The following is a 25,087-nucleotide window of genomic DNA, read 5'->3' on the forward strand; positions in this document are numbered from 1 at the left end:
AATTACTTTGTACGCATGTACTGGAAAGTCTTTGCTGCCATTTAAAATCATGCAAGATCCACACTCTAAAGTTTTTTGTGTGAAATCTAAGCAGCCGTGCATTGCCCTGGATGTGTCTAATTTAGTTTAAATGCAACCTGTTAAGGTTTCTTTTCTGCTCACCATCTGTTTGTTTCTCCCTTAGTTCAGATTATTTCAACAAAGTATTTAGAGCAATTCTCACAAGATGGTGCTTTTTTCTACCCTGCGCAATGTGGCATGACGTACAGTTTATTCACATTTTCTACTCTAGCTGTGGTACTTGGGTGTCCTTGCATAGGCAATGCATGAGTACACTCGATGAGTCAAGAAAAACAAACATTATCTTTGCTTGAATGTATTCTTTCAACTTTCATGGAAACTTTATGAAATGAGTTTTCATGATGTATGAATTCAGTACTAAACTGGAACTTATTTCAACTCTTTTATTCAGATGCTGTATGTGTGGCTCATTTCGGTCCTTGTAACCTTGTAAGAACAAATGATCACTTAGCTGTCACTTTAGCCGTGAACATTGAAGTAGCAGCCATGATAAGGGCTGGTGTGTTTCATTAAAATACAAAAGAACAAGTTTCATTGCTTATTGATTATCTCCTTTAGCATAAGAATCAATGATTTCTGTAATAAAAAAACAAGCTTTGATGCTTAATTAGCATTAATAAAATAATGCTTTGGAGTATATTGTTATTTACGTCTGTAGGGTAAGCTATAGATGCTGTGAAGTTGTGGTCATTTTGTTCTGACCATGGGTCAGTGGGTACCCAGTCCAATAACATCAGCTCAGCAGAAGATTTCACCTCTAGAGAAGGACTCATCAAGGTTGGGGATGGTCCACCAATCAGAGATGGAGCTGGAGAAACTCAAAGACATGTTTATATGCACAGGAAAAGGATGAGTGAAGAATACGCTTTTATATTAATGAAATAAAATGATCAACCCTGATAAAACTCTTCGCTCAGTCCTATCAAAGAGAAACTCACTTTTTGTGCTGTTGAGGGTTCAGACAAACAAACCCGACAATAACAACTCAATTAGGCTGCAGCCTTTATTTTTTGAGACTCCGGGTCTTTTGATTTGTTTAAATCTGCGTTCCAGCAAGGACATTTTAGGTGGCAGCTCTGTAGGTTAAAGCATACTTTTGTTGTGTTTGTGGTTAACTACATGTGCATGATGTAGTCTGCAGAAATGTCTAATCAAGTTTAAACTGACTATCATAAAACGCCGTACGACCCTTTTAAAGCATTAAATAAGACAACAGATATTGCTCTTTTATACTTTAACTACTTTTAAATTTCATAAAGTTGAAAAACATCTCTTCAAGTCATAATAAATACACAAAGTCATCATGTGTTGAACATTGCTTTCAACCCAGTTTTAGCCTGAACCAGTCATGGTTATTGCTTTTAATTAAATTTTTGTGCAATCATGTCAACAGCATATTTTTTTCCTGGATATTATGTTTTTATTAATTCATCCACAGGGAATCAAATTACGCTGTTGCTTTGGGGGACTCAATGAAAACAACATGACACATTTTTATTAAACCCTATTCCACACCACATGAGACCATCCATCATCAACACAGCAAATATTAAAAGTGACAACAGAAAATTAGGAAGCTTTGAGACAAACTGGTTCCAAATTCATAAATAATTTGTTGCTCAATTTATTTATGATTATCGGAGGGGGGTAGGGGTGTGTGTGAGCGTGGTTATAAATTCAGAGCGGCTGAGCTGACACCAATCCACACAGTAATTACACCAAACAAGACACGAATCAAATGCGGCTCACCCCATCATTTTTGTGAAGAGGCTCTGCTGACAACACATAAAGTGAGCTCACAGAGCGTGGAAAACTGCATGCATTTATCCAAACTCCCATCTGAGAAGGTTTTTGGGTTTATTAAACTTGAAAAGATGTATTGATTTAAGAGGAGCACTGGTTTCTTCTAGGCAAGCAGCACTCTCCTGCACTTTCTAAATCATTAGTTGAAACTCCTTTCAGAGCAAACCAATCACCACGTAGAAATACCTCTTTATTATTATTTAATCCTGAAAGACGTCATCTGCTTTTTATGAAACACAGCTTTTTGAAGTAAAAACAAAAATAGTAATTACATTGGTTGCTGATGACTTTATTTTCACACTGTAACCTATTTATCTTTCCAGACATCTTTCAGTAAAGTAAAGCATTTACCTTCTTTAAAAGTTAAAATTTATTTCTGCATTTTCTCTTTTCACAACAGCAACTACATGTATGTCTTTCATCATCTTGCTGCTCAAGTTGTCATTTCCCTGGAAAACTACTGACTCACTGGTTATTTAAACTAGAAACTCTGTTTAAAAATAAAAAAATCTGCAAAAATAGAGTTTCCTCAGAGACTTGCCGTGGTTTTCCGCTCAAACATAACTTGGACTGACTTGATCAACCAGTGCTCTAAATCATTATGTTCAGCTCGTTGTTTTAAATCCCACACGGACAAAGAGTCTGTCAGGAATCAGATGTTGACCAAGATGGTTTCACAAAGGTTCTCTATCCAAGCATTTTTGTTGCCAAACACAGAAGCATAATCAGGCGGTAAAATGCATGAATGATTTTATTGTTTTTTTTTTTATATTTGGCTCTGCTTCCTGACAGCAGGGAGCCGGGATTTATAAACATTCAAACTGGCAAATTAAAAAGCAATTAGTCCAATGGCTTTTTTTTCCTGTAGATTTACAACATTTCCACATCAGATTCGCCTTAGTATTGTATTAATTTAAAAAAATCTTTATTCTTACCAAAGGTCACCTTGCTGTAGGTGCCATTGTTAAGCAAGCTCTGCACTGGTGGCAACTTAAGTCTGTACTCTCAAAAAGAAATAGTTCTGCACCTTTCTGGGCTCTCTTGGATGTCCTGAGTTCTTCTTTTAGTTTAGTACAAAAATAACCAAATGCTTTCTGAATTACTTGTTTCTTTTATTTCCTACCTTATCGTTGTGTAAGAAAAGAGAACTTGTTTTATTGTTTTTAAACACTCAAGTAAGAACTGCAATTAAAACAAGGTTGACTGCTTTATCAGTTTTTACCTATTGAAAATATAAATACAAACCTTCTGATTTATCATCTTTTTAGAACCAGAAATTTAATTTGTGCAACAAATTTAACAAGAAAACCCTGCAGTCAGTATGCTGATTTACATGACTGACCTGCAAGTCCAAAAAACTATGCAAATTATTTCAATCAGTTAACAAATCTATTAATCCACTGATGAAATACTGTTCATATTTGTTGTCTAATTTGGTCAAACTGTAATTTTGTTATTCTTGTCTTTAAACAAATTGAACACAAAACTGGAACTACATATATGATTTTTTTTAACCAGATAAACCCTAATATATTTTATTGAACTACAGATTTTTCATAATGAGTTTTATTATTTCAAGAGACCATGAAGTAAAATCCACAATAATCCCTCATAATGAACTCTTATACATCACAGTTTTTGATATATCTTCTAGTGTTTACTGCTGATCTTCCATAGGTTGCTGACTGAAATCCATTTTTGCTGTGATTCTTGCAGGAGGCTGCCTTGAGTCTGTTTAGAGTCACTGGGCTCATCAAGCAGATGAGCTGTGATTTTCATTCTTCTCAGATCCAGAGATGAAAACCACTGATGCAACAGATCAGTGGATTGGTAGACCGAAATGTGCCAAAGCAACCCCTTTTTTCTGACACACTATTGTCACCTCTCTAATGCGTTCACAAAGAAGCCGCCTTTGGCTGTGAAGGATTTCTCTCCCCCTGAAACCAACGAAGGATGCCCTAACTGTCATATAAATGACCATGACAACAGGGTTGATGTGCCCATCTGTTGTTATAACAGTGCATTGGTGTCGCTGTGTTCTTGTAGCCATAAACGATGAAGCTTCTCTCCACAATTTGCGCTCCATGTAAAATTTCCTCTGCAGGGAAAAGAGAAAAACTGAATGTGCCCTTATTTTGGCTAATAAATGAAAATTTGTATCATTTTGTGAGTGAGGCGGTTTCTGCACTTTCCTTTCACATTTGCTTGATTGTAGGTTCAGATTTTTAACCAATACTGCTCTGGATATATACACAGTGAGTCTCAAAATGTCCATTCCTCTGTTAAAATACTAGTCTAGTCCCACCATGTTAAATCCTTCAAAATCTTTTTTCACCTTTAATTTTATTCTGCACAAGACAACTGAAAAACATACAAATCTCTTAAAGGAGAGGGGGTGTAAAATAAAAAAAACTGCAACAACCTGGTGGCATAAGCGTGTAAACCTTTAAACCTTACAGGACTTTCCTTTTTTTTGTCTTCTCAAGTTCACACCTACCGTTCACACTTAAATAGAATCTTATTTATTTATGCACTAGTAGGTATTTCCTCACATTTGCTAATTTGCATCTTTCAGCTAAACCATCGCTTTGCAGAAACATTACACTGGATCAAAAGGAACCAATCAGGAAAAGGGGACAAAAACGCCCTCATCATTATTTACCATGACATAGTGAAGACAGTCGATAACTGGTAAAAAACATTTGTCAACACTGATATTGCAAAACTGGACATTTGTCTGAAGTGATTGAAAATAAGCTGGTCAGGGACACTGCCAAGAGGCCAACAGCAACACTGAAGGAGCTGCAGAAATGTCCAACAATCTCCTGTAATGTGCATGTCTGGATGAAGGACTAGGGCTGCAAGACAGAGGAAACATCATGGCCTTGCTAAAATCTCCCAAAACATTGTGGAAACTTTGGCTGAAACTAAACTGGAATGTTATTATGCTTAGGTGTTTGGGTTTTAGTTTTCTTTTGAATCTCTGTTTTTCACCATCCCCCTGTGTGATATTATGTTCTATATGGTCTTCCTGTATTCAGTTCATTTCTCTGTGTTTATTATTGTTAGGAAGGTGTTTCCATATATGTTCATACCTTGTGTTTTTTTCTTATTCGTTTATTGTGTCCTGTTCCCTGTATTCTAGTTTATTCCCTTAGATTAGTATATGTCTTTTCCCTTGGTTTAGTGTTTCTTTGTGTCTTAGTTTAGCTTCTCTGTGTGATTTAGTAACCCTTCCTCAGTCTTCCTGTTTACCGTCTGCCTCAGCTGCTCCACATTACCTCCTGATGAACACATTAGTATTCAATGTCATTCTCTTTGGAGGCCTAGCCAGAGTTCAGAACCAAATTTGACAGAAATTCTGGAGGATAGCATGAAGAGGTCTCTGGATAAAATATGTCCTCACGTTCTGATAGATTTAGAGAACAGCAGAAACGCATAGTGGGCAAATACCAAATAAAGTCTGACAATACTGGCAGTATCCTAAAAAGACACTAATGGCAGAAACTGAATCAAATGGTGCTCCGATAAAGCATTAGCTTTAGGGTGTACAGACTGGCCCCTTATTCTATTTTTCTGAAACTGATACATTGAGATGGCAGTGTAGGAATTTCTGTAGACAACATGAAAGCTTGGATCTATCTTTCTTTGTATTACTGATTTAGACTGTTGGTGGTGATGTTATGATATGGGACGCCTTAGTTCCCTTGGTACCAACTGGGCATCATTTAAACATTTAAACTTCTCAGTCTACCTGAGGATTGTTGCTAACCAATACGACCGCAGTGTACCCATCTTCTAATGGTAACTTCCAGCAGAATGAATGCAACATATCACACAGCTCAAATTAATATAAAATATTTTCTTCAACATGACTTCCCTGTACCCCAATGACCTCCACAGTCACCTTAGCCCAATCCATTAGGGGTGGGATGTGTTAAAATGGAATATCTGCATCATGTATCTTCAGCTGAAAAAATCTGTGATGCTATCATATCAGTGTGGACCAAAGTTTTTTAGGCTTGTCTCCAACCCTTTGTTGAATTGATATAAAGAAAAGTTAAGGCAGTTATGAAGGACAAAGAAGGTCCAATCCAGTTCTTGCAAGGTGTATCTGAAGTGGCCAGGGAAATTTATAGTTCGGAAAAGAAGCATGAACAGGCTGCACTGAGAAAGAAATTTAGATTTTTCATCAACGTATTCAGTCTTGAATGAGCTTAGAAGAAGACGGTGTGTTGAAGCTGGTATTTATTTGAGTTTATCATGTACTTTACTACCAATCTGTAGAACTGCATCAGCACAGCACCTCTGGGAAAGACCTCCTACAGCATCAGAAAGGTCAAAAACACTGCCCACATTCTCCCTGCATGCCTCATTGTTGCTTATGACATTACTGTTATTGGGCCACACATGGTTCACATTAAAAAAACATTCAAACAGTGGCTGAATTTAAAATTTTCTTCCTAACGATGTTGCTGCATTCATTCTGTCACCTCATGCTCATTAATACATGAGATGCTGCTGTGGATAAAATGGACTGTCTAGAAAATGACAAGCTATGGGTATGGCAAAGGTAAATGACAAAACATGTAGTGAGCTATAGTAGCTGCCACAGAGTGCTTATCCATTATTAGCTAACATTCCCTTGACATAAGCTATATAAAGCATCATCCACATAATTGGGTAAGGCTTCTTGACTTTCGCTATTCATCAACTTCTTAAATCGTGCAAACCGTCAGATGAGTCAGACATGAAGCATGACATGAGGGTCAAAGCAAAATAAAGAGGATCTGCTTAATGAGATCCCCACACTGTGCCCTTTAGTTATTTAATGGGCTTCAAGGCTGCCCCAATCTTTGGATTGCTTTACAGTCTTTCTGCAAATTAGTAACAAAGGCTGGGAACATATAAAAGCTACTTCTGAGTAAAGGGGCAACAGTGCACTTAAAGTGGTGATAACAGACAAACATATGTATGAAATGTCTGAAAGCATTGGGATGAGGATAAAAAACGTATCCTGAAAAGATGAATCTACTTCTTAATTCAGCTTTGGAAAGATTAGTAAGTTTCAGTTTTAGCTGAACAGAACACTGGTCTCCAAAAAATGTAATTGCCTGGTTTGTTGCATGTGGATTTACACCCTCACCATACCTGATGATGAACTAAAATAAACATAAAATGAATACAGAAGACTTTGTCAGTATGCATCTGTGTAGACATTATTGATCTGTCAGAATGTTGACGGTCTTTGAAGGGTCTTGCAGCAGTCGTCGGTGCATCCAGAATGAAGTGTTTGCTATCACACACAATGAAGTGTGAGATGTTTTTAATTGATCTAAGCATGCAGACAACTTTGTGATCTTGTTAAGATTCACCATCATAGTGACAGTACATCTGGGCCCTGGGTGTAGTGTGAAGAGGCCTGGTAGCACCAGTGGCAGCTTTCCAATAATATGTGGTCCATATGCACCTGCTTTGATTGGCCATCATGGGATTTGAAGTAAAACTGAGCATTAAGGCCTGATGACAAGGCAACAACTTTATCACACTCACAGTTAGCTGGCAGCTCCAAGTATTTGAATGTTAAATTCATGGTCCAGCAACATGAATGGCTAAATATAGCTTTGGAGAGGTGCACACATCTCCATATTGCACATAATACTCTGACCAAAAAAAGTTAAAGATTTTTTCCTCCTGTAGTTTAAATCCAAAATGTGTTGCCAAACTGTTAAAGTGAAACCACGGGCATCATGTTTTGCAATGAGGAGGATGAAAAAGCATAGGCAGCAGCCTATGTATCAGGATGACAATGCACCAATACACACAGCAAGACTGGTGAAAGATTGGTTTGATGAACATGAAAGTGAAGTTGAACATCTCCCATGGCCTGCACAGTCACCAGATCTAAATATTATTGAGCCACTTTGGGGTGTTTTGGAGGAGCGAGTCAGGAAACGTTTTCCTCCACCAGTATCATGTAGTGACCTGGCCACTATCCTGCAAGAAGAATGGCTTAAAATCCCTCTGACCACTGTGCAGGACTTGTATATGTCATTCCCAAGACGAATTGACGCTGTATTGGCCGCAAAAGGAGGCCCTACACCATACTAATAAATTATTGTGGTCTAAAACCAGGTGTTTCAGTTTCATTGTCCAACCCCTGTATGTCTGTTAATTAATTTGTCTCCCTTGATCTTTTAATTCTTTTCAGAGACCCACTGGGTCCTGTTATTTTTTTGAGAGTGTATGTTTGAAGAGTTTGCAGTTTATCATAAACAGCCACAATATTTAAGCCTGAACGCTATATTAGCAACATAAAAATAGATTGTTGCAGGAGTATGTTATAGCTTTGCTACTGTTGTGGATTTTCTTATCAAATTGAGAGAGATGTCAACTCATTAACAAGAGAAAGACCGGACTTTGCCTTTATAAGTTTATTCAAAGGCATTCAGCGTTTGAAGACCCTGTCACTGAGCTTAGTCAGTGAAACAGAGCCACGAACAGAATTTTCAAACAGTATTTATAGCAGTATGAGGGTGTTATCTCAACTTAAAAGAGTTTAGAAATACGGTCCCCAGACCCTCCCTGGGTCAGAGGTAACAAAGTAGCCCTCCCTTGAAATATAACACTTCAGGAGTGTTAACCATAAAACTCTCCAGCATTTGATTTTAGAGTCCATCTACTCTTAAGTAATAAAACACAGAGGTCAGAACACTTTAAAAGAATTTTCCCATAACACTACTTTTAAAACATAGTCACATAACTGTCCTGCAAAAAAGTTAAATCGAACATTTATGTACATAAAAAAAAATTGTTTTCCTATGATTTTACTAAACTCATTTTGTTTGTTTTGCCAGTATTTTGATACACAACGTGTTTGATTGTTTAAATAATTTTTTGGTGACACAAAATCAGTTTTAACTGCATAAACAAAACCCTCCCCTGGCATATGTTCATATTTAAACAATGTATTTAAACTAATCCAGCTCTGATTGCCCTGACATTATATAACATTACTGTCAGTAAATCTGCCTTAAAATGGTGATTTTTCACCTGCTAAGTCATTTTGAAGGATTTCATCTGGCATATAATGTCTTTAGTTCTTTCTTATTAATTATATTATCAACATCAAAGCACAGTGGGTCTTTTGCATGATGTGAAATTACAGGCTTTGCGCACTTGGTCATTTGTGAGCGCATTTTGCCATGATCAGGTTTGTTCGCGTTGAGCAGATGATTACTGACAGCGATGTTATGCTGGAATGATGTTGAATGAAGTGTTGCAAGGAGTTTCACCATAGGGGAAATATCATGGCTTCTGTTTGTGATTGGCTCCAAATCGGAGCTTAGATAATCCTACATAGAATCCTGATCTATTTTTATTATTTTTATTTCTGACAACCCAAATCTGTTGGCACATGCGCAGAAGAATCTCTCTCCCTGTCATCTGTCATTCTATCTATGCCTCCTTCTGGCCACAGTGACACCAGACATTTTTGCATCCATGTTAGCACCTGCATTTCAAACGTGCTAAATCCACATGCAAAAATTGCGCCCTCAAACCGTTTCAGGCTTTGAAAATCACATTGCTGGTGGTAAGCGATGACAGTTGCATATAGTCCTCTCATGAATTTGCTCTTTTGGGTCATTAACTTATGTTTTGCATGAAGGCAGACACGCTATAAAGTTTGCGCCCGCAATTCCGCTGATTTTGCACATGCAATTACCACGACATTTGTGGATCAGCTTTGACGCACAGAGGTTTGCGTGCGGTTTTTTTACACGCAAACCTTTTGAAGATTAGGCCCTTGGTCTTTATCATCGAGAGAAGTGACCAAATAACAATACATTTCAGAATAAAAGCTGACTTTAAAATGCACAAAGATTTTCAGGCTATAGTTGCACAACACAAATGTTTACATACACCTTCACTAATAAATGGTGAAATGTCTCTAGATCACCAGGTTTTTGTAGTCATCGACAAGCTTCTGCCATAATTCTGCCTAGTGTTTTGACCCATCTTAGCAGACTTGGTATATTATAAAATTTAGGAATTTTAGTAATAATGGCATTAACCCAGCTTTAAAAAATAGTCCACAATGTTTAGGCTTTGTTTAGCTCAGGGATTCCCAAAAATGTAAAGTTTGCCTGATCCAATTATTCCTAAACCAGTTTTAATGTGTGTTCAGGATCACGTTTTTGGAGATCTTTTAAAGCAAACAAAGTTGGAACAAGATGCTTCACTCCTTCTTTGTCTAGGAGGAGAAAATACAGATCAGACCTGATGTGATCCCATTAGGTTTTTCTCTTATGTCTCTGAATGGAGAAAAAAAAAAAAACACATTCATTCAGTGTTTTCCAGGCGGAAAACAAAAGAAAAACTGAATCGGTGCAAAGCTGATTTAAGCTAAATGTAATTACATTTTCTGCCCCACAGAAGAATATCATTGAACCTCCCAGTACAATGACAATAAAGACTATTCTATTCTGATATGAATAAACAGGTCAGAACATGGAGCACATTTCAGTTAATTTCAGCTTACTTATTGTCGCTTCTATCATACACCTTCAGCATAGACAGCAGTGAGATGCCATTCTTCATGGATTGGGGTCCCCAATAAAACAAAACCACACATACACATACACACACACACACACACACACACACACACACACAAAATCGTCAACAGTTAAAAACACACAATAAATAGTCAGCATCGTGTGTGTAAGTATAGTTAGAAATTTGCTAGTGATCATACAGTCATATTCAGCAAATTAGAATATTTCTGGAAAGTTAATTTACTTCACTACCTCAGTTCACTAAGTAAAACACGTTATATTCACTATTTACACACAGACGGATGTTTTAAAGCTTGTATTTTTGTTAATTATGATGATTTCTCTGTCACAGGTAATGAAAACAAGATATTTAAGATTAGAATATTAGTTTTGAAATGTTGCATGATCGGAGTCAACACTATGAGGCTTTTATTTGTCTGTGATTTTCCATCTGCTCATGGTGATGGATTTCAGAAGAGAAAAATAGCCAGAGGAAAAGTATTTCCATGTGCATCAATGCATTGAATTTCAAACATGGATTTTTATTTTTTGCTGTAACTGGTTAGCCTTTCATATGTCTGTGTCTATTGCACAGAATTTGATGTAATGAAGCATGCAGCGACTACTGGGTGAGATACACAAAGCCGTTAAAACGACACAGGCAAACTCTAAAGGTAGATGTTATTGATTAAAACTCACAGCAAACGTTTAATATTCTGAGCACAGATCTAGTTCTTCACTGTAACAAGTCCGTTGTTATAAAAGAAGCACTGCAGTTCACGCTTTCTGTTTGAATTGTTTATGTCCTGGTTCAAAAATCCTTCCTCCTTATTTAATAACTGGAAAAGTCCACCGGCGAGACACTGACCTCTGGGTTTCCTTGACCTATTGATTGAACTACTGCACTGATTTGACTTTTTGTTAAGGCTGAAACTTGAACATGTTAATTTTGAGTAAGTTTCTATCTATCTATCTATCTATCTATCTATCTATCTATCTATCTATCTATCTATCTATCTATCTATCTATCTATCTATCTATCTATCTATCTATCTATCTATCTATCTATCTATCTATCTATCTATCTATCTATCTATCTATCTATCTATCTATCTATCTATCTATCTATCTATCTATCTATCTATCTATCTATCTATCTATCTATCTATCTATCTATCTATCTATCTATCTATCTATCTATCTATCTATCTATCTATCTATCTATCTATCTATCTATCTATCTATCTATCTATCTATCTATCTATCTATCTATCTATCTATCTATCTATCTATCTATCTATCTATCTATCTATCTATCTATCTATCTATCTATCTATCTATCTATCTATCTATCCATCCATCCATCCATCCATCCATCCATCCATCCATCCATCCATCCATCCATCCATCCATCGTATATAGGTGCTTATCCTTGCAGGGTCGCAGGGGGGCTGGTGCCATTAGGGGAGATGGGGGGTACACCCTGGACATGATGCCAGTCCATCACAGGGAACATATAATTTATTAATGCAAAATGATAAAAATAACATTTTTAAGCTCCAGCCTGGTAGGTGATGCTAAAAGACCTTAAGTTAGTTCACAAGGAAGACGCACAGAATGCACTGAGCAACATTTGACTTCAAGTGTACAGTATCACCTCAGCGCTAAAGGCGTTGCCACGATCAAAGAAGTCGGACTTAATGTTAGCTACCACAGTTCCCGTACAAACGTAGCCAGCCCACACAAACCAGAGCCAAACAAAGTCTACATCTGACCTGTCTACATTCAGGTCTATTCATTGCTTCAATTTATTGATTTGAAAATCTTTGTCAATTATTACTCTTTGATAGAAATGTAACTTGGGGTGAATTTGCTGGAGCGTCCACTCCTGGAAGATTGGCAGCTGTCTCAAATATCTGAATAACATTCCTTTGAATTATAACCCGTCATAAATTAATGAGTTGCAACAGTTCCCGCTCTAAGGTCCTTGGTGACATCTTTCAATTTTGGCATTGTGTTGACACACACCTGTGTGCTCCTGTGCTATAAAAAGCAAAAACCTCCTGCATTTATACCTTCTGTTGATTGGTTTATCAGTTATCAGCACCTGACTAATTCTTTCAGTGCTCTGGTTATAACTGAGTTTTTCACACACAACATTTCTAATTTGGCTTAATCTTTGTTTATTAAATACAGACAGAGTGGACTTTCCTGTTTTTGTGCATGTTTGTACAACATTTAAATAATGGTAGGACATGGTGAAGAGCAGATAGTTTGTTCTAAGATATAAAATTCTAGATTTCTACACGGGTGTACTTTCTTATACAGAGCTGCATGACTCGCCACACTGAGGCAGCAGAAAATTCTTTTCAGGCGTACTTTGCCTTTTCTAAAATAAAAGCCTGATATTTCTTTTAAAAGGTCTGTACAGAGTCACTGTGTTGCTGTGTGACTTACTTTACCTTGAAATTTATTTACTTATTCTAACATTTGTCAGTTGAAAGAACAGTTCCTTTGTGGCCTTGCAGGCTTTAAGGATTTTTTTTCTTTTGACTCAGTTTGAATCAGAGGCTTTGAACTTCATCCATACTTTGCATATTTGCTCCTCTGCGTGTGTCCAAACTCTTGGTTTTATAAACGTTTTCCACCTGAATAACCTGAAAAACATTTTTTTTTCTCATTAGTGGCATCAAACACCTTCAAAACCATATTTTCTCATTTACAATTTTAAAGGTGTACATTTTACTGGGAATTAAAATTCAGACCACAAACAGCAGAACTGAGCTCAATAAAGGAATACATAGAAAGGTAGTGTTTGTTTTTTGTTTTTTATAACTACTGTCAGAATATCCAACACTGCAACCATCAAGACTGTGTAAAGCAAAAGTCTATGGAAGAGATTTCACAGATGCTCCAGGTAAAGTGGTATAATGTGTAGAAAACATGAATACCCCCTAGGATGTAATTTGTTTCCAATATCGATCGTGTTAAAAATCTCAAACTCTTTTCATCCGAAGCAAAATGCAAGCTTCTTCCTGGGAGTGTTTTCATGGCAGCTGCCGATGCTGAGTGCTTATCACTTCGCTCTGAAAAATTAAAAAGTAAAGCCGTTTGCCATGTTCCTTTTATTGACGCTGACAGCCACCATCTGCTGCTCTGTTTTGATAAGTGCTCTCTTATCAGGCTGTCACCTTCGCAGCACTGAGTCTTAATTTCGTTTAGTTTCCGCCTATATCATAATTTCTCTTTGGGCGAGCCCTCTGTTCCTCCTGCTACTCGAAGGGCTTCGAAATGTCAAGTTGAAGTTTTATAGAGAAACTTGAGATCAAGGGGATAGCAGTGAGGCTGTATCTGTTAATTAGATCTTGGCATGCACTCTTGATTTTATTCTTTAGACATGGAACCAATTTTCTCATCTTCGAATTCTCTTATTGGTCAATATTTGAAAATGTAAGTTACAGTATTAAACTAATATTCCCAAACTTCTCATATAAATGAAATATCTTTGTAGAAGTCTTCAAATTCCTGTCTGCTCATTAATGCTTTTTTATGACAACTTTTAGGGCTCTTTACTTTCTCTTTTTTCTTTAGTTACTTCCACTTGGATTGGTTCTCTGGGAATATGGTATTTATTGTTATGCTGATGACAGCCAAATCTATACACTACTAAAACAGGAAAATCAGTACTCCTTCAATCATCTTCTGGAATGTATTTCAGCAATCAAACCATAGATGTCGCTGATTGTTTTGCATTTTAATGAAGAAAAGACTGTGGTTTTGTTGTTTAAGCCCAATGATGTTTCAGAAGTCCTGATCTGGGTCACAAAATTGAGTCAGGCAGCAGCAAGCCTGAATGTAAGACTGGATCAGTAATCAAGACCAGCTTTTACCATTTCAGACATCTGGCCAAAGTCAAACCATTTATTTAATGCTTTTATTGTTTACATCTTAACAATGCTCTTTATGTCGGGCTTTATGGACTTCAGCTTGTCAAGGTCGAGGGTTTGGAGGTAGTACCAGAGCGCAGAACATGGCGAGGAAGCCGTATGGTGAGTAGATTGAGGTTTAATGAAATTGCACACAGACTTACAGGCAGGCAGAGTACAGAGTGCAGGCAGGTAATCCAAATAGCACAAGTTCAGGAGGCAAACAGAAAACAAACCACTAGCAGGAACACGGGAGGATAACAAGGGAGTAGACGAGAGGAACCAGCGGGGAACAATGAAAACTAGAAAGCTTATAAACTGAGGGAAATGGAATGTGGACCAATGAGACAGGGAGACAGGTAATCAGAGGGAACATGTAACAGGTGTGGACCAGGCTGCAGGGAGGCTGAGGGAATGTGTCAGGTGAAACTAATGAGCAGGAGGGAAGCAGAGACAAGAGGAATTGAGCAAAAACTAGACTAAATAAAACCCGGGGAAACTGACCTAAAAGGAAAATAAACCAACGCATGAACAAAAGAATCTAGAAAGTAATAAATTAACAAAAAACCCAAAATGGCAGATCCTGACACAGCTGATTCAAAATGCTGCTGCACACCTCCAGTTTTTTGTCCTGGTTGATTTTAAAGTTTTTTGTTTTTTTTCTTTTTAAATATTTACAAGGTCTCAATCCTCAGATCTGTCCAACTTCATCCAGCTGCTCCCTCACGCTCCTCAGGTCAGCAGATCAATTACTGTTGGTCGTCCCAGAGTCAAAGAGGGGGTTGAGAGGTGAACTGTCGAATGAGCTGCCTTTTCAAATTAGACGGGTCGACTCGCTTCCTGTTTTAAAATCAATCTTCTCTTGAAGAATTTTTTCTTTTTGGCTTTAAACTCAGCTGAGATGTTGACTTTTATTGTTTTATTAACTGGTTATTTTTCTTACTGATTTTATTGATTTTATTGTTTTGATGCTTGCTAGAACTTTACAAATCTTTTTGTGTTTTACTTTTATCAGTGTGTAGTCTTTTGGTCTACAGCATAGTTTTTAAATTGCTTTATAAATGAACTTGTATTGTATTATGACCTTGGGGGAAAAGGTATAATTATAATTCTACTATGTTTATTTTGCTGCTGTAACACAACATATATACTATCTGAAGAGTTTACAAAAAATAAATAATCATTTAGGTTCTAAATTAAGCAATTTCGACTTAAAGCATATTGAAACAGAGCTGCATTTCTTACTTTATACAAGTAGAATAAAAGGAATGTGCAGGAAAATATCGTTACTGGAAATGCAGCAGCCTCCAAAAGCAAATCAGTTGGTGGAAAACATGAAATCACTTTTAAATGTACATATTTTCAACAATCTCCTGCATGAATCTAAGCATGTAAAATAGTCTGCAAGTGACATTTTGTTTAATATCAATGTTACAATTTTGAGTTTGCATCAGACATTTTATTGCAGCCATCTAACTTCTTTCCGAATCTCCGAGTATGTTGGGCACCAACAAGTTTCCTAAGATGCAAAAGGAAGACCATTCAATTTCCTTCTTTTTGCAGGAAGTAGAAATGATGATGCAGTGGGGGATTTTAATAAATAAACTGAAGAATACAATGTTGCAGATCTCCATAAAACACAGGCAGAAAACTGAAAAGGAACTGATTGGACGTGAGGTGGATAATAGGTGGAACTTTAACAATGTAAGCAAACCAACAGCATATGAAAGAAATTAGTGCAACAATGAAGAGGTGAGTCTGATTCAATGCAGTGGGGAGCATGAGCTGAGGCACTGAGGAAGAGCCGCTAGAAATGATCCACAAACTATGTAAACACTACAAAGGAACAAATGGGTAATTAATGGAAGAACATGACCATTGTTAAAATGAAGCAATACGTCAAACAAACAGAACCTAAACAGAACCAAAGCACAAAAAAAACTCCAAACACAATCAGAGCATTTCATATTATGTTACATTATGTTTGTTAATTTATCTGCAAGCAGGCCACGTGTGCTTTCAGATCATTTCGTTGAGATTGCAGAACCAAATGGCTGTAGCTTGTAACGTGCAGCATTCAACTGAGGAATGGTTTTTCAACCCATTCGGTGCTTTAAAAAGAATAAAAGTAGTTGAGCACCATTCTCAACATGTTATTAGCTGCTGACATGTATTTCTCAGACCATGCAGTGTGTCTACTCCTTCTGGATGCCTGTTGTTCTGCAGCTTCCTTGGTTTAATATCAAGTCACTACATCATGGTCATAATGCTGGGGTTTCTGATCTTGTCATAAGGCGGATCGGGAGCATATCATGGTGGGGGTGTCTTTATCTTTCGTTCCATATCGAGACCTTACAGTTAATTGTGATGTACAGGTCCTTCTCAAAAAATTAGCGTATTGTGATAAAGTTCATTATTTTCCATAATGTAATGATGAAAATTTAACATTCATATATTTTAGATTCATTGCACACTAACTGAAATATTTCAGGTCTTTTATTGTCTTAATACAGATGATTTTGGCATACAGCTCATGAAAACCCAAAATTCCTATCTCACAAAATTAGCATATCATTAAAAGGGTCTCTAAACGAGCTATGAACCTAATCATCTGAATCAACGAGTTAACTCTAAACACCTGCAAAAGATTCCTGAGGCCTTTAAAACTCCCAGCCTGGTTCATCACTCAAAACCCCAATCATGGGTAAGACTGCCGACCTGACTGCTGTCCAGAAGGCCACTATTGACACCCTCAAGCAAGAGGGTAAGACACAGAAAGAAATTTCTGAACGAATAGGCTGTTCCCAGAGTGCTGTATCAAGGCACCTCAGTGGAAAGTCTGTGGGAAGGAAAAAGTGTGACAGAAAACGCTGCACAACGAGAAGAGGTGACCGGACCCTGAGGAAGATTGTGGAGAAGGGCCGATTCCAGAACTTGGGGGACCTGCGGAAGCAGTGGATTGAGTCTGGAGTAGAAACATCCAGAGCCACCGTGCACAGGCGTGTGCAGGAAATGGGCTACAGGTGCCGCATTCCCCAGATCAAGTCACTTTTGAACCAGAAACAGCGGCAGAAGGGCCTGACCTGGGCTACAGAGAAGCAGCACTGGACTGTTGCTCAGTGGTCCAAAGTACTTTTTTCGGATGAAAGCAAATTCTGCATGTCATTCGGAAATCAAGGTGCCAGAGTCTGGAGGAAGACTGGGGAGAAGGAAATGCCAAAATGCCAGAAGTCCAGTGTCAAGAACCCACAGTCAGTGATGGTCTGGGGTGCCGTGTCAGCTGCTGGTGTTGGTCCACTGTGTTTTATCAAGGGCAGGGTCAATGCAGCTAGCTATCAGGAGATTTTGGAGCACTTCATGCTTCCATCTGCTGAAAAGCTTTATGGAGATGAAGATTTCATTTTTCAGCACGACCTGGCACCTGCTCACAGTGCCAAAACCACTGGTAAATGGTTTACTGACCATGGTATCACTGTGCTCAATTGGCCTGCCAACTCTCCTGACCTGAACCCCATAGAGAATCTGTGGGATATTGTGAAGAGAACGTTGAGAGACTCAAGACCCAACACTCTGGATGAGCTAAAGGCCGCTATCGAAGCATCCTGGGCCTCCATAAGACCTCAGCAGTGCCACAGGCTGATTGCCTCCATGCCACGCCGCATTGAAGCAGTCATTTCTGCCAAAGGATTCCCAACCAAGTATTGAGTGCATAACTGTACATGATTATTTGAAGGTTGACGTTTTTTGTATTAAAAACACTTTTCTTTTATTGGTCGGATGAAATATGCTAATTTTGTGAGATAGGAATTTTGGGTTTTCATGAGCTGTATGCCAAAATCATCTATATTAAGACAATAAAAGACCTGAAATATTTCAGTTAGTGTGCAATGAATCTAAAATATATGAATGTTACATTTTCATCATTACATTATGGAAAATAATGAACTTTATCACAATATGCTAATTTTTTGAGAAGGACCTGTATAAAGAACACATATAGATTACGGAAGGAAATGATGATCTAAAAGGGTTTGGAATTCAACTATATTTTTTCAACTTGTCAACATTTTATTAATTTAGGACAACACTAAATGTTTGTTTTTCTTTTGTGCAGAAAGCATTCATGTCTAGCCTGGAGAGCAAAGGAGCTGCCATATGATACCAGGCAAACACAAATGTTGTTATCCTGGTTGCATTTAAATGCAAATAATAAGAATTTAATAATAATCTGCAGCAAATAATAATTTAATCAATTGTTATTTTGGTACTATTTTCCCTTAGTATTTATAGAGATTGTGTTCAGATGTTTTGGGACAACTAACCTAACAAACTCTGTCTCAACCACTACCTGGATCTGCAGCCCTTATGTTGCACCAGTAACCATCTTACCTCTGTTAAGGTTACACTGGAATACTCACCATTTCCAGACGAATCTCTGCAACCCATTCTCCTGATAATTGTCTTGGTCTTCTGTTAGGTACATCAGCTTCTCTGAGCTTTTAGTGTTTCTATGCTTTTGGATAGCAGACAAAAAAAAACTTTCCACCATGACAGGTTTAGCTTCTTGGAGGCTTAATTTATCTTTCTGCTTCCTTTAAAGTGAGAACCTGGTGTTAAACTGCTCTGTTCCTGAAGATAGAGTTGTTCCACTTAGGAATATAGACCCTGAGCTGAACCACACTTCCAATCACTTTGATTGGGATAAAACATGCAAAGCAGATCCCTCAGCTCCTGCTAAGGTCAGAGAATGGTAATTTCACTTTTGCATTGCTAATCAAGTCATCGCAACAGGAGCATAACTGGAGAAGGTGTCCCTTTGACACTTTGTTCAATATGACTGACAGCTCAGGTTGAGAGGTTGGTGCCACAGTCTCCTTATGGGTCTGTTTGAAAAATGGAACACATTTAATAATGTCTGCATCCAATACAAACAACTCATCTAAAAAGGAACAAAGGTAATGACAAACCCGGCTGTGAACACATTCATTAAACCCAAAAAACTAGAAATTATGTCTCTGTTGACGCTACTCTCTTGGATGTTTGTTCAGGTTTATTAATATGTGACAAAAAAACAGGGAAGAGAGAACATTGTATTAAAAAGCTAATTTAAAAGCTAAATTAAATTAGAATTTTATAGCAAACTTTATTTTATTAAACTGAATTTACTATCAAGAATGGTTTACTATACCAGATGCCTCCTGTACGTCTTCCTCTGGAGGTGTTCCAGGCACGTCCCACCAGGAGGAGGCCGTGGGAACGGCCCAGGACACGCTGGAGGGACTATGTCTCTCGGCTGCCCAAGGAACGCCTTGGGCTCCTCCCGGAGGAGCTGGAGGAGGTGTCTGGGGAGAGAGACGTCTGGGCGTCTCTGCTGAGTCTGCTGCCCCCGCGACCCGGTCCCGGATAAAGCGGAAGACGACGAGTACGAGTACGAAACTGAATTTACTAAGTGATACATAGTATATAGAACAATAACACCCCGACTGATGTTTTTCACCCTTTATTTCCGTTAATTATGATGAGTTCTGCTTACAACACATGAAAACAGGACATGTAAGATGAGAGTATTACATAAGACTAAAAAAAACATTTTAAAACACAAATGTGGGCTTAACAAAAAATATGTTCAGTACCTGCATAAAGGTTGCTATTTTCAATAGGTGCTTTTAATCAGACAAAGGAGCCTCATCAGAATGTATATTCTGATTTAATCAACATGACTGTAGTCGAACCTTAGTTCCCCCATTATAGTTATATAGCTTCCAAAAGAAAATGCCTCTCTTCAGTGGGTGAAAACACTAAATAATTTTAAAATTTACATATTTTCAACAAATTCCTGCATAATTCTAAACATGCAAAAGATTAGTTCCCCCAGTGACACCTAACAGTACTGAGGTGGTACAATAAAGTATTAAATGAATAAACAGATTCCAGATGTCTAGACCAGGACCAGGTGTTGTTTAATTTCAGCTTGAAGCATATTCAGTTAAATTTTTTACCTTACAAATTATAGCATAGATATTTGGCCATAAAGCCATCCAAAATGTGTAGTAGAGCGAGCTGATCAAACCTGCTTTACCTGAACCTAATGAAAAGGTGTCTAAAACGTCAACATCTGCAAATCCTATAGACGTAATTACTGCCATCTGCTTCTTTCAGCTCCAAATCATCAAATGTGCCTGTTTTCTTTACACAGTAATCTGTATGATATTTTGGACCTGCACCAACTTTAAAGTACAACATCCTTACAACCATCTTTCTTGTTTGATTCATGCTTCCCTCATAAACTGCAGCATGACTGGCATCACTGGAAGAGGGCAGAAAAAGACATGTCACATGTAGAGAGCACAGATAAACAGGAAGGTATAAAGCATTTCATGTAAACAATTAATGCTATCACCTTCATTTTCTTTAGTCAGATTTTAAAAAGTAACCTGTCACTGGCGAAGTTATTCAATGTACAATAACATATAATGCCTTGCAGTAATTATTTAGTCAAAAGTTTGTAAATGAAGGTAAAACTTATCACACCTGTCATGTTTTGAAGTGAAAAACACTCCTCTATCCACAGGACAACCCTTACTTGACCGAAATATTATTTAGTAAAATATAAGTATTAATATTAGAGATAAAATAATATATTCATATTCATAATCACAAAAAAACAACTCCTTAAACCACTGTAAAGTTAAAATTTAGTTTTTCAGAATGCCAGTTAAAATCCCATTCAGTCTATCTTTTCATACACTTGTTATTGTGTTTATAAAAGTGAATGTGGCTCAACTGTGACATTATCGGCGGTAGGGTTCCTGGAAATTTTGAAATGGTTCACCTATTCAGAATTCACCAAGAAGTCACATTTAAAGTAAATAATTCAGCATTCTCATTTATGATGAGCATTGAACTGTACCTTCTACAAACTAGAGTTACATGGCTTCTATCAAAGCAGGAGATGAAAAGCTACTCTACAATGAGCTCGTCAAGCCAGTACAGCACTTCTGTCCACTTTCTGCACGTGTACACTTTCACATAAGAAAGCTTCTCACTGTTTTATAGCACTTTGAAGGCTTGTTAAACCTTGGTAACCTGATGAAAGAAAAATACTGAGTCATCCCATTGCTACTGGTGACGAGGTTTTCATGAGTCTTAAAAAGTTTAATTAACTGTTTTGTTCTGCCAACCTTGACTACAGATTAGCTCCATTTACTAAATATTTTCAATTCAGTTTTATTTATATGGCGCCAATTCACAACACATGTCGTCTCAAGGCACTTCACAAAGGGTCTGGAATGGTGTAGGGTTGTTGGGGAGGTAAGAATAAACTACTGAGTGTTAGTTTGGCCATTTTAGAATGGGCTATGTGTAGGGGAACTAAATAAAATAATACACTGATAAGGTTTGTCCATCTAGAGCCCACTGGTGGCCATTGTTGTACAAAAAACCACAAGGATTGAGGATACCCGTCTCTCTCAGTCTGATTATAACCATTGGAAAAGAGAAGGGGTCATGCAGGTAGCAGATGTGGAGGGGAGGGTGTGTTTGCACCTCAACCATGACTGAGCCGGTTTAGGCTAAACCTGACTCCCCCTTACTCCAACCAACAGGGAGGGAGGAAGGCACAGGTAAAAATAATTGGAGAGTGTTATTTCCTGTCGCATTGTGTGAACGGTGGGTAACTTTAAAATGGGCTAAGTCAATTCAATCGAATCATATAGATTTTATGTCAGGTACATACATTCCAATTAATCCTAACCATTGAACAGTCCAGTCAGATTCAGTTTATTATTCAAATTGGATAAAAAGTTTTTCTATCTAATGAAACCAAGCAGATTGCGTCCAGTCAGTGACTTGTAGCATTCCCTCCTCCTGGATGAGCATGTAGAGACAGTGGACAGTCACTGGCGTTGACTTTGCAGCAATCCCTCATACTGAGCATGCATGTAGCGACAGTGGAGAGGAAAAACTCCCTTTTAACAGGAATTTGTAATAGGATTAATAATGGGATCAAAAAACTGCATTATCTCCTCACTAAGGAGAGTTCTCAGTAAAGTTAGCTGAAGGAAATTAATACAGGCAGGTTTATTTCTGATACAGATATAGGGGGAAACTACCATAATAATTAAGGAGATATAGACAGCTGAAACCAGGTATTTATATACACTGTATAAAATCCATCCATCCATCCATCGTCTCTAACCGCTTGTTCTTGTAGAGTCGTGAGGTAAGGGTGGGCAGCGGTCATTGGGTGGATCACCCTGGACAGGTTGCCAATCTAAAATATTTCTTTTTGCTAAATGCTAGAATTAACAGAATTTTTCTTTACTCCTTTCATCACATTCAGAAGTTTACATACAGTAAAATTACCACACCTTTCAACCAATTTGGGAAAGCCCAGATAATGGCTCTGTAAGAGCCAGGTTAATTAATATGGTGCTTTTTAACATTTGAGTTAAATGGAGGAACACCTGTAAATGTGTTTTAAGGCAACAACTCAAACCCACTGCTTCACTGAGTGACATCGTGGAAAAATAGAGAGAAGTCAAGGAAGAAGTCAGGAAGATAATTTTGGACCCTAACAACCCTGTTTCATCCTTGGGCACAATATCCATGGATTTTGATCCCACTCTTTTTTCATGGCAGTGTTTTCAGGCAAAATGAGGGTTGCCCAGAAGCTTTTTTCTTGGAAACTGAACCTCTCTCCTTGTTGTTGACAAATCCATACATAGTTTATCTGAATGCAATCTTATAAGCAGTGGTTTCTTTCACAGTTAATAATAATATCACTTGTTTCCTTGGAGGTAACCATGGCTAATGAAAGAATGATTTTAAGCTCCACTATCTTCTCCGTCCTTGCTAACACTTTTCCCTGAGCCACTAACTTTCATTTACTTTGCAGTTAATTGCAATTAACCGGAATACTCTTCATGGCAAACTAGATGAAATGCAAACTAAGGATTTCCAAAACATCTGAAGCTGTAAAAGATGTATGGTCACATTTACAGCTTTAAACATATGGACTAACACTTTATGCATCTCTATAGAAGAGATATGTAATTCTTTGGTGACCATTACCTTTGTAAAAAAAAATGTTGAGGAAAAAAAGGGTTCAAATAAGGTTTATTTTACAATATGTGAGTACTCAGGCTTTTATATGAAAACAGTGACAAAGATTAGCAACTAATGGTTTAAAAGAATTCATTTTTGGGCTATTGTGTTTCTAGCGAGCAGGGGCTAGCATGGAATGATTTTTTCGAATTGATACACCTCCAGAGAATAATCTGGGTTTCAATGAAATTTTGCAAAAACTTAACAAGATCACCTCAACAGGGTGTATCTCACGTTTTACCCAAAACTTCAAGGCATCCAGTGGTGAAAAAATAGATATTCATGCAGAACGTTCCCTCGTTCCCATATTTCCAGTTTGCATGTAAGCCAGCATTTGAACTGCAGCACAGCCAGGCACTGCCGGAAGCTGGAAAAGTGTCACTTTAAAACTGCTATGAGAAATTGCTTTAAAGGTATTTAGTGCAATGTTGTTAGTGTTCATAGAAACCCCAGGTGAAAACCTTACATTTTACCTCTGATTTTCCGAGTTAAACCTATCCACATAAAGGGTTAGGTAAAAGAATTCGAGCTAAGCTGAAAGGCAGAGGGCAGAGCTGAGAATTTAGCAATTTAAATATTAAATTTATAACCATAAAACTACAGCCAGGGTGTTTAAAAACCAGGGCCAGTAACACTTGAACACAAAGTTGGCCGAAAAAACAGGGACTATAGGACTATGTTCTGATTGCAGATGGGAGATAGGTGTGGGGGGATTGAAGCTAGGGTAACTGATGAAGTGGCAGAGAGCATTACAAGACAAAATAAACAAATAAATCACCTAAAAAATGTATTCATCATACATTTTTGAGCTTAAAATACAAAATAAATTAATTACTATTGACCTTTCCATTGATTTTGGCAGTGGATAAGTATTTTTAAAACGCACATTTCAGTAACAAATACTTCTTGAGTCAGGTTGACTAAAACAGGAAACAACCACCATATGTTGAAAATCTCACAGCAATCACACAACAGTTTGTTTTGACAAAAAATACTTTTTAACCTGCATCTTTGGAATAGATGTGTGGGCACCTAGTGATGCAGAAAAATAATGTGGTGAGCATTTTTGCTACAAAGATCATCCACGCAGGAACGATGACTGAGTTTAGTGAAAGCAAGCAAGTAAAGAGGGCAGATTTCATCGAGGGCTGGGAGGCTGGGAGAAGGGTCAGCAGAAGGGGAGGTAACATAAGCGTTCTTTTATTTGCAAAAACGTAATGTTATAACAAAAACAGAAGCTGAAAGAAAAGAGAGGGGGCCAGGGGGTTAGTTCCTAATTAAGAAATCAGGTCTTAGGAAAAACAACCTCCAGCATACGGCAACTGAAAGACCACAGTCTCAAAGGGACTCAAGCCATGCCGCTAAGCTACAAAACCAAAGCAAGACTAGTTCTAGGCCCTGTCCCAATACCCGCACTTCCACCCTTGTGTCCCTGAATTGCGCGTTCCCGTTGATGGGTTCGAGTGCGTAGTGTGTCCCAATTCTCCAGAGTGGTCCGTAGCCCCGCCCCCTTTGTGCCCTCAATCCACACTTTGGCGAAGCCCGCATCTAAGCGGACTTCACCGAAATATATTACCCACAATTCACTGCTGCAGATGACTTTCTGAGCAAAAA

Source organism: Girardinichthys multiradiatus, chromosome Y (assembly GCF_021462225.1).
Source record: "Girardinichthys multiradiatus isolate DD_20200921_A chromosome Y, DD_fGirMul_XY1, whole genome shotgun sequence".
Lineage (NCBI taxonomy): Eukaryota > Metazoa > Chordata > Actinopteri > Cyprinodontiformes > Goodeidae > Girardinichthys > Girardinichthys multiradiatus.